An 11179-nucleotide genomic window follows, 5' to 3' on the forward strand; every position below is an offset into this window, starting at 1 on the left:
ATGTAAAATGGTGAAGCCAATTTGTAAGGCAGCTAGTTCTTCAAAAAGTTAAAGAAAGAATTATCATATGATCTAGCAACTCCACTGTCATGCCCAAGAAAATTTTAAAAATACATTCAAAAATTTGTACACAAATATTCACAGCATCAGTATTCATGATAGCCCCAAAATGGAAACAAGCCAAAGACTATCAACAAGTAATTGTGTAAATAAAATATGGTACATCCATAGAATACAATATTATTTGGCCATAAAAAGAATGTAGTTCTGATTATGCTAAGTGAAAGGAGTCATACACAAAAAGCCACATATTGGATACAATTTATATGAAATGTTTAGAATAAGTAGGAAGATAGAGACAGAAAGTAGGTCAGTGATGGTCAGGGGCAATAACCAACTGATATACGGTTGAATAGAGGACTGACTAAATTATAAATAATAAGATAAAGGGGTACTTTGAAACAATCCAATCCAATTTTCCTCTTTTTGTTTATTAATTTTGTTGGCCTTCTTTTTTCTTTTAAATTTTTTAGTTTCTTTCTTTCTTTTTTCTTTCTTTCTTTCTTTCTTTCTTTCTTTCTTTCTTTCTTTCTTTCTTTCTTTCTTTCTTTCTTTCTATCTTTCTATCTTTCAATTGAAGTAAAGTCAGTTTACAAAGTTGTGTCAATTTCTGGTGCACAGCATAATGTTTCTGTCATATATGTATTCATACATATATTTGTTTTCATATTATTCTTCATTATAGGTTACTACAAAATACTGAACATACTTCCCTGTGCTATACAGAAGAAAGTTGTTGCTTATATATTATATATATAATAGTACGTATATCTACAAACTCCTAATTTATTCATTCCCACCTCCTTTCACCCTAGTAACCATAAGCTTTTTTCTATGTCTGTGAGTCTATTTCTGCTTTGTAAAGAAGTTCATTTGTGTCTTTATTTTTAATTTGTTTTAGATTCCACATATGAGTGATATCATATATAATTTTCTTTTTCTTTCTGGCTTACTTCACTTAGAATGATAACCTCCAGGTCCATCCATATTGCTGCAAATGACATTCTTTTATTCTTTTTATGGCTGAGTAGCATTCCATTGTATAAATATTCCACAGTTTCTTTATCCAGCCATCTGTCAATGGACACTTAGGCTGCTTCCATATCTTGGCTATTGTATATATTGCTGCTATGAATATTGGGGTGCATGTATCTTTTTGAATTAGAGTTATCTCCAGATATATGTCCAGGAGTGGGATTGCTGAATCATATTGTAAGTTTATTTTTAGTTTCTGTTAAGGAATCTCCATATTGTTTTCCATAATAGCTGTACCAAACTATATTCTCACCAGCAGTGTGTGAAGGCTCCCTTTTCTCCACAGTCTCTCTTCCGCTTATCATTCATGGACTTTTTAATGATTCCTTATGGTAGTGTGGCCATTTTAACAATATTAATTTCTCCAATCCAAGAACATGGGATATCTTTCTATTTCTTTGAGTTATCTTTAATTTCCTTAATTAATGTTTTGTAGTCCTCCTGATACAAATCTTTCTCCTCCTTGGTCAGATTTATTCCTAAGAATTTTTTTTTAATTGGATGAGATTTTAAAAGAGATTGATTCTTTACTTTCCTTTTCTGATATTTCATTGTTAGTGTGAAGAAATGCAACTGAATTGTCAATGTTAATCTTGTATCCTGCTATCTTGCCAAATTTTTTTATCAGATTTATTAGTTTTTGTGTGGAGCCTTTAAGGTTTTCTATATATAGTATCATGTAATCCACATTTAGTGACAATTTTACTTCTTCTCTTTGAATTTAGATTCCTTTTATTTCTTTTTCTTGTCTGATTGCTGTGGCCAGGACTTCCACTACTCTGTTGAATAGAAGAGATGAGAATGGGCATCTTTGTCTTGTTCCAGATTTTAGAGGGAAGGTTTTCACCTTTTCACTGTTGAGTATTATGCTGGCTGTGGGTTTGTTATAAATAGCTTTCATTATGTTGAGATATGTTCCTTCTATGCCCACTTAGGTAAGGATTTTTATCATAAATGACTTTTGAATTTTATCAAATGCTTTGTCTGCATCTATTGAGATGATCATGTGATTTTTGTCCTTTCTTTTGTTGATGTGGTGTATCACATTGTTTGATTTGTGTATATTGAACCATCCCTGGGATGAATCCAAATTGATCATTGTGTATGATCTTTTTTATGTGTTGTTGGAGTGAGGGATTTTTGCATCTATGTTTATCAATGATATTGGCCTATAATTTTCTTTTTTGGTAGTATATTTACCTGGTTTTGATATTGGGGTGATGGTGACTTTGTAGAATGAGTTTGGTAGTATTTCCTCCTCTTCAATCTTTTGGAAGAGTTTGAGAAGGATCAATATGTGTTCTTCTCTGTATGTTTGGTAGAATTGCCCAGTGAAACCAAATGTAAATTTTCTTTGCATTCGTCATAGGATGTGTTAAAGCCTATAGGACTACCATTCCAAAGCAAATAGATATACTAATGGGCTAACATAATTAAAAAACAGGGTAACCACAAATCAAAAGCAGGGTACACAGACCCACGGTTGATGCCAAACCCATCCCCAATGTGCACCAAATCTCCACTCATTTGTCTTAGAGGCACAGGTCCACAAATGCACCAGGAGAGCAAATCAACCACCTCTGCCTGGGACTAGAATGACAGTCTTGCCTGTGATGTTGCAGGGCCCCTGGGTAACGGTTCATGTTTCAGCCCCTCCTCTGCCCAGAAGACAAGCACCAGCAGTTGTACCCCTCCAGAGCAAGCTGAGAAGATGGCTGTGACTGAACCCCACCACTCTTCTCACAAGAATGCTCATCAACATTGGTGCAGAGCAATACCCTGTGCACTAGTGGAGATGGCAGCTATGAAGGTTGCAATGCACCCCTCATCCCACATGCAATGGTGCTTTCTATGGAGGGACCCAGATTGATTTGCACTCTCTTCTAGCCACAGCCCACACTACACTCCAGGCTCCTGAGGCTGCCTGTGTGCAGTCAACCCCAGTCCCCTCCCCAGGCTCATCCATGGAAGCCTGAGTTCCAGCAGCTCAGCCAAGCCTGTCCCCACTGGCATATATCTTAGGCTAGGGTTCACAGTGACTCTCACTGCTGGTTTCTCTTAGTTCTTTCTGCTAAGCTGCTGTTGCTGCCTCCTCTAAACCTCTGAAGCTCCTGTTCTGTCCCTGTGGATCTCTTTGCTGGAGAGGGAGCTTCCCAGTGTGAGGGCACTTTTCTTTCTATGCTGCTCTCTCTCTGTGAAGCATATCATGCACCAATTTCCTTTTTCATTCTTTTTTTCCTCTACCTGGTTTTGTGGGGCTTTCCTTGTATTTCCAAAGTAAGAGAAATTATGTCAAATTTCAGGAGTTATTCTGTGTGAATTGTTCTGTATTTGTATATAATTTTTGGTGTGTTCATGGGACAGGGTGAGCTATGTGTCCTTCTACTCTGTCATCTTGGCAATCCCTTTTCTGGTCTTCAAACTGCCATACATTTTCTTAACAAATAACACCAACTGTAAGTGCATAGCGGTTATATGACTGTCCACTGCTGTGCTTCCCTAAAGAGTCATAAAGAATGTGAATGGATCTACACTTAAAAGTGCAAGTATTCAATCTTTGATCTCAATTTTTCAAAGGCATTCCTTGCAGTTGCAGTCAGTGCTTGGCTGTGTGGCTGAATTGCATGAATTCAGTCAGTGAGTTTATTGATGTTGAACAGCAGGAACTTGTAAATACAGACAGTTGAAATTGCCAGTTTACTGATGAACCCTTGCATGGGTAAGCAGTTGAAAGTCTCCTGCAGTCAGTCAGCCTTGCTGAGCAATCCCTGGTAAATTGGTAGAATTTCTTAACTTTTTCCTCCCAGTTTTCTGCCCTAAAGAAGTCAAATACAATTCCTTGGTTTGACCCATTTTAATTATTCACAAGAAGTACGATGCACAAAATTTTGCAAATGATAACTCAAGATTAATATAAAATAAAGAGAAATAAAATATGAGGTCAAGCTATGGCCAAAGGTGCTATTTTAAATACCAACATCTAAAATTTAATATGGAAATATCCTATCTTTTGTTTCTAAAGTTATTATATGGAAATAATTCACCTTATCCCACAGGAAAACCGCATAGCATTCAGATATGAAGACACGAATATATCTGAGTCCTTTTTAAGACTCAAATAAGCTGAATCGTCTATAGAAGCAAGTACTGATATTGCCAAGTACTGCACTTCTTTTCATTAAAGCCTTTTCAAAATTTGCTCATGACAGGTAGCTGAAGTATATTTTAAGTTAGTGTGTTACTTTTTCTTTCTACTTTGTTAGTAGAGATTTCATATCCTTTCATTCATATCAATTTTTATTTAACATGCAAAAGAATTGCAGGGAAATGAGCAAACTGCATAAATGATGGTTATTTACTGAAATGGCCAAACTCCCTTAGCCAAGCACTTCCCTTTAGCATAGTTTAATTTAGTATAGTTTAATTTTGTACTGAGAAACAAAGCTGACCTTATGCTTGTGTTTTGGAATTTGCATTTACACAAGTTTAGTAAAACAGTATTATTCTATTTGTATTATATTATCACAACCTTTCAAAAGTGTATCTCAAAAAAGTAACTATTTTTATTATTAAGAGATGTCCCAACAAGATGTCATAAAAAATGACATCTAGAACAGACTGTGAAATAAATGTTTTAAGGAACAATTAGGCCCTTTGTCCCATTCAGTTTCTTGCTGATTAATTTTAACTACCATTAATTGAATTTATCTTCAGCATGCTGAGTAAAAAAATCTAAAAATCAAATGTTTTGTATAGAAAATATGTTTTCTATTTCTCCTGTTACAATGGTGAAATAAAGAGACATTACATCCTGAGTTTTTGCTGGTGATTATCAGTTATAGGAAAGTACATAAATGATAAAAACAAATAGTAGTAAATATTTGTTTAATCAGTCTATGTTTAAGTAAATTTTGTTGTCCAGATGTAATAAAAAGTCAATAGTTTAAAAACCTGTTTCTTCTTTCATTATTTATGTGTTCACAGAAATTTTATTTAATCTTCCTAAACCTTGATGTTTTCACCTTGGAAAAAAAAAAAAAAAAGCTAAACTAAATTCTGGGGATAACAGAACCAGTGTTGGAGAATTAAGGAAATAATTTATTTTAGGGCCTGACATGTAACAGTTTGACTACAAATCCTTCCTTCTTTCCCTCCTTTTTCTCTTTCACTCCCTCTCATCTTCCTCTCTCCCTCTCTTCCCTACTTTCTTCTTATTCTGTCCTGATTTTAATAATCAGATTTGCTAGCTAGCAGGACCATTTTACTACCTCTGTATATCTAGTCATCCACAATTATATCCATCTTATTCTACATTATATTAGTGTGATAAGCACACATATAGATTACTTTTATCAAATATGTAACTTATTATAGTTTTGATTTTAAGTTTATTAGCTATTTAATTCAGATTGTCCATCATTTCTTAGAAGTCACTGAGTATTCGTTCCAACACTTAAATGAGATATGTAACCAATGGAATTTTTTCAACAGAATTGTGAAATTGAATTTTAGCAGTGACATGCAATAGTTTTTTGGATATTTATTGATAGAAGTTTGTAAGATCTCTTCTGTAATGTATACAGTGTGTACATTTTTTCCACCTGTCAAAGAACTCCAGGCTTTGAAATGTGAGGTTCTAATGGATCATGTGTTAAACTGCATTGGTTGCTTGATCCTTATAAAAGCATGTTTAGTCATTGCTATTTTTGGTAGTGGTTTTACCAAAAGAATCTGACAAATTTAATTGTGATAGTTAACAAATAATTGATAGATTACGTGTTATCACATAACATAGAATGAATAATTGAATGCAAAAATTTCAGCATGACTACTTCTACTCTATTGAAGTGTTCATATTGACAACTACCTTCTCCTTACACTATAGTTACATTTAGTTAAATGTCTTGAAAAACATTATTTGGAAAACTCAAGGTTCTTGGGTGCCAGAACCTTTAATGTGCAATTAATTTCACAATTTATGATTCTAAGAGAGTTGCTCCAAGTCAAGATGAGGGAATCTGTTAATCAAAATTCGCAGAAAGCTACAGAAAGGACTGCTTCCAGGTAGTTTTCTTTTTTCAAAGACACACAGGCATTGTGTGAACAAGACACTTCTGTTGTTTTTGTTTTTGAGTTAAGATTTTATTGCTGAATTCTGATCAAAATAATTTATACATTCTAAACTTGCACTGAATGAAGGGAAAATCTGCACAAGATGGATTGGTTAGATGGAACTTTGTATTCTCTTTTGAGAAGTGTGTGTCCCTATACTTTTGCATATAGATCAAGAACAATACTTCAAGGCATTCTCACCAACAGCAAGCAGATCTCCAATTTAGAGTGTCTTGTCTTGCTTTTAATTTGTATTTAGAGTGTACCTTATTCTAATTGGGAAGTTGTAGTCTCACTTCTGTTAGTGGAACAGTGAAGCTGTTTATGTCTGAACTTGTTACATGTTGGTATTATTGTGTCTGTTGGGGACTGGGAAATAAGTAAGCTTAATAAATTGATTCAATTTTGAGTGTGTTTGAGTTTAGTGAAACTTAAATTGTACTGATTGATTCTCAACACTTTAATTACAGGTTAATTTCAGATCACTGAATTGTTTTACTTACATCAGGGCATCACAGATAGGATAGAATATGTTGTAATATTTTGGGGGGGTACTGTTATTTTGGTATTCAAACTATTTAAAAGTTTTACCTCCATCTCCACCAAGGACAAAGGGACAAGAGTACAGTTGTTTAGAAAATGATACATTTGTAGACCATCTGCTCTTTGCATAGAACTGCATGAGCATTTGATTATAAAAAGGAATTATGCACCTCTTTTTAGTGTGCAGATTAAAGACAAGTCAGGAGAGAAAATGTTAATGCAGACAATGAGAGGGCAAAAGCAATATGATTTGTTAATTACTACAGGAATGTAAAATAAAGGTGGACAGGTACATCAGTGAAGGTTAACCTAAATCTTGAATTGTGAAACAAGCTATAACCGTGTAATTAAGCTGAACTATTTACAATTGTTCAAATGCTTTGAATTTTTTAATCTCAAATCCTTTGCTCAGAATGTTCTTCCCTGTGTCCTATTAGCTTGTTATTTATTTTGAAGATTTTTCAGAATTGCTCCATATTATCCTTCTGTAACTCTCCTCTGAAATACCCTCAGTAGAATTAAATGTTTTCTCCATTGTGCTCCATTAGTAGCTAGTACATATCTTTATCATATAACTATTCAGATACATGTATATCTCTTCAGCTTGACCTTAATCCCCTAGAAGTCAAAGCTTTGTTCCATTTTTTCAGTATCTCCATTTCCTAGTGCATGCTCCAAGATTTTATTCCTCTACTCAAACCTTACTGTTGAATCTATACTGGAAGTATCTTCTCTAGACACTCTTTGGGGAACCTGTTTTTATGACTTGTAATTGCAGCCCAAGACACCTCTCATTGTACCTCTAACTTCAATCTGATCACCTCCTCTGAAGTTTGGCCTATACTCAGCTTTCCACCTGACATCTCTGCTTTAGTGCCAGAAAAGGTGTCTCTAACACATTTTTCAAACTCATCTCACTCCTTCCATAAACTATGTCCCCTGTTTTGCTGCTTAAGCTCAGATTTTAGGGGTCATCCTTGATACTTCTGTATTCCTTAGTCCTCACATAAAAAATATCACCAATTCCTGATAATTATATTTCTAAAATACACCTTCTTGATCTTCAGCATCATGGCCACCACCCAGCATCTTCTAATATCTTTCTCTCCTTATATTCACTGAATTTCAGTTGCACTGGACTCTGGTGTACTGAAGACTGTGACTTTTACCCATCTCAGTACTTAAATGTGATGATATTCTTTCAGAAAAACATGAATTTGAATTCTTGGGCATGGCTATTTCCTTCTCTTCACTCAGCTTTCATATTGACTTACTTCTTTAAGGACAATACTGGGCTGCATATTCTATACAAGAATCTGCTACCCAGATTGTTTTCTTACAGAGCATTTGTCTCTTTCTTAATAATTAAAATCTCATTATTTTGTATTCATGTCTGCCTTTATTATATAATATTCATTTCCCCATTCTAATTTAAAAACCACGAAGATAGTAATCATCTCACCATTATGTACCAAACATGTAGAACAAAGACAAGCACATAAGAACACCATAAATATTTGTTAAAAAGATGAATGCATAGATTGAGAAAGAATCAAGAGGAACACCATAATCAGAAGGATAGAGGATGCTATAATGCAAGCTTCGTGGAGGCAAGCATATTTTGTTTTAATCATTATATCCCTTTGTCTAAGGATATTCTGATGTGTTATATGTATTCAATATTTGTTGAATAAATGTAAGAATTTAGAAAGTAATGCTTAAAGCAGTTTTGTATGACAACATCAATGTCAGGATATAGATTCAAGAAAAATAAAATTAAATTCTTCCACATACATGAGACACTACAGTTTTTACAAAATTTCTGCTAACTATATTCACTGCCTTATCAATCAGTAAATAAAAGGGTTAACAGCAGTTTTTTGGGTCACTGTATAAGATAATGTAATCAAGATAATGAAGAAGCAGAAATAACTTAAAATCAAGGAACACAGTAATAAACGGACTAATTATCAAAATGACTTTCATGGAGAAGAAAAAATAACAAAAAGCACTCATTTTAAATTTTGATCTGTAAGTAACAAAGGCAAAAACAAGAATTTCAAAAAAATTAAGTATACATTTAATGGTATAAAACTTCTATAAAAATTGGTTTTCTGTCACTTCATACAATAGTTATCCAACTGCAAAACTGTACAATAACAGATTTCACATTTATTTCTTCTTAAAGTCAATGCGTTAGGCTAATTTCTCCTATCCCATTTCTTTTTCTTTTCACTCTCTCCAGGAGACAATGGAAAAGACTTCTAAATAACTACAGCATTTGGCCAGTTCACAATGGAGGAAATAATGAACGGCGTAAGGAGCTAAAAATCATCTATAGTTTGAGTTTTAAATTTCAGATGATAAACAACCCTCAACCTATTTTAGATTCTATTTTAGAAAGAATGAGAGGAGTAAATATGATATAACTAAATGTCCATCCAAACAAATTTCAGAAATACATGTAAATAGATTTTTTAAAAAGTTAACATAAAAGCATAATTTAAATTACAACTTAAAAAAGGCTTAAATTTAATCCTAATTAAGCTGCACATATATTTGTATACTGTTCAGTGTGAGGATCTCATTAAATAAGTGTTTTCTTTTAAATCTTCTCAAAAAATAAAGGCATTATATTGCTTTTCATATGCTTAATGATATCTGTTTTGTAGTGTACTCTGATAGACACTAAAAAAATTCCTTTTATGGGCCCCAAGATCCCTGACATCACAAGGAAATGATTCATTTACAACTTGGGTAACAGGTGAGTTTTTTAAGCAGTGATTTGGGGCTATTGTTAATAACAAGGTACATGAAAGCTTCTTTATAAAACTAAAATTATATAATAATAATAAATAATACCATTTAGTAAATGGTAAATGTATTATGTAAATTGTTTCATGGAATCCCACACTGGGGACCTGGGCCTATTGTTTCCCTTTGAATAACAGATTCTTCCCTAAATCATTTGAAATCTGTTCCCTGTAAATTTTAAATAGGATAACATTATTTTGCTATAATAGAGTAGTTTAAATTTAAGCACAACCATTCTGTTTCAATTATAGAAGTGTCATTGGGATTTAATTACACAATTTGAAAGACTGAGCGCAAAAACTACCTGCGTGCTCCTGATCTGGGAAGGAAGGCCTATCTCCTCCAGACCAGGGTTTCTGGACTTTGGCATTATTGCCATTTTGGACAGGGTTGTGCTTATGTGTGTGTCTGTGGTAGGGGGGAGTGAGGAGGGATGCTGACTTGTACATTTTATGACATTTAGCAGCATCTTAGACAAGATTGCAATAGCAATGCACTCCTAGAATGACAATCAAAAATCTTTGCAGATCTTACCAAATGTCCCAGGGAAGAATTACTCCAGGTGGAGACCTACTGCTTAAAAAAATAAATAAATACATAAAAAACTCTGAGCAACCCACCTAGCCACTTAAAAGCATAATCTTTCAGCCTCTCTTCCTTGGAAACCTGGTGGAATCAGTGCCGCAGCTGTCACCCATTCCCTACGAAAATCACTGCCTTTGTCTGAAGTAGTAAAGCTGAGATAATGCACTCAAGAGCTCACTACCAACCAGTGAGCAATCTCCTCTCTACAAACATCATGGACTCAACTCAGGAGCCCTTTATCCTTTGCCCTCTTCCTCCACCCTCTAAGTTAGATGGAGGTAGTAACCAGATGTGCTTTATTCAATCTATGGTTTCTGCCAATAGCCACATTAGAGAAATGAAGCTGCTCTTGTTGGTTCAAAAACGGACCCCATACATACAGTGCAAAGAGAGACTGAAGAAAGAGGCAAACCACTCCAGACTGGTATGTGGCAGGTTTAATAAGCATGGGAAGTTACATATGAGGTTTGTCTTGGGTGGCTGTGAGACAAATAGACTTCTGAACCTGCCAACCAGAATCTTAAAAGTTTATTTGGAGGCCTTTACTGGATTCAGTCACATGTACTTTCCAGATGGTCTCCATCATACATTGCTTTCTCAAGGCTGTGTCCTTGAAAACAGCTCCAGCTGTGGGAAAGTTGGTCAGAAGGTACATGGAAAGGGCAGGGGAGGGGTTGAGGAGCTCTGATTGGTGGGTCCAGCTCATGAGTCAGCTGAAGTCATATCCTCTCATTGATCACCTCCAATAGCTCTTTGTTTCATTTTTGAAGCTCAAAGATCAATCTTTACCTAAGCCTTTATTAAGGACCTGTATGTGTTAATAAGCCAGGCCTGTTGACATTTTATATCTATTTAAAAGACCATGGTGATGTGTCCTTCCATGGACTGTGATCACATGTAACCATAGGTCCACAGTTTCTGCTCTGGAGAAAATAATAAATAGGAACAGTGCAGAATCCCACCTTTAGATGAGCAGCTACCTTCAGATGTGGCTGACAGAAGACAAGGCCAATAAGCAGGCTAGTCCACT

At 34.7% G+C, this 11179-nt stretch overlaps 1 long non-coding RNA gene across 2 annotated transcripts in view; it reads left to right on the top strand.

Annotated features, from left to right (window-relative positions):
- LOC135320630 (uncharacterized) overlaps window positions 1–9877 on the top strand; it is a 57003-nt gene extending 47126 nt beyond the window's left edge. Inside the window, exons 2-3 of one of the 2 annotated variants that reach the window (XR_010379874.1) lie at window positions 8996–9066; window positions 9423–9877. This is a non-coding gene — a long non-coding RNA (uncharacterized LOC135320630). Of the gene's footprint in view, window positions 1–8995; window positions 9242–9422 lie in introns of those variants that run through there. The other variant, XR_010379875.1, reaches the window with a different exon arrangement.
- The last annotated feature ends 1302 nt before the right edge of the window (window positions 9878–11179 follow it).

Source organism: Camelus dromedarius, unplaced genomic scaffold (assembly GCF_036321535.1).
Source record: "Camelus dromedarius isolate mCamDro1 unplaced genomic scaffold, mCamDro1.pat HAP1_SCAFFOLD_28, whole genome shotgun sequence".
In the NCBI taxonomy this organism is placed as follows: domain Eukaryota; kingdom Metazoa; phylum Chordata; class Mammalia; order Artiodactyla; family Camelidae; genus Camelus; species Camelus dromedarius.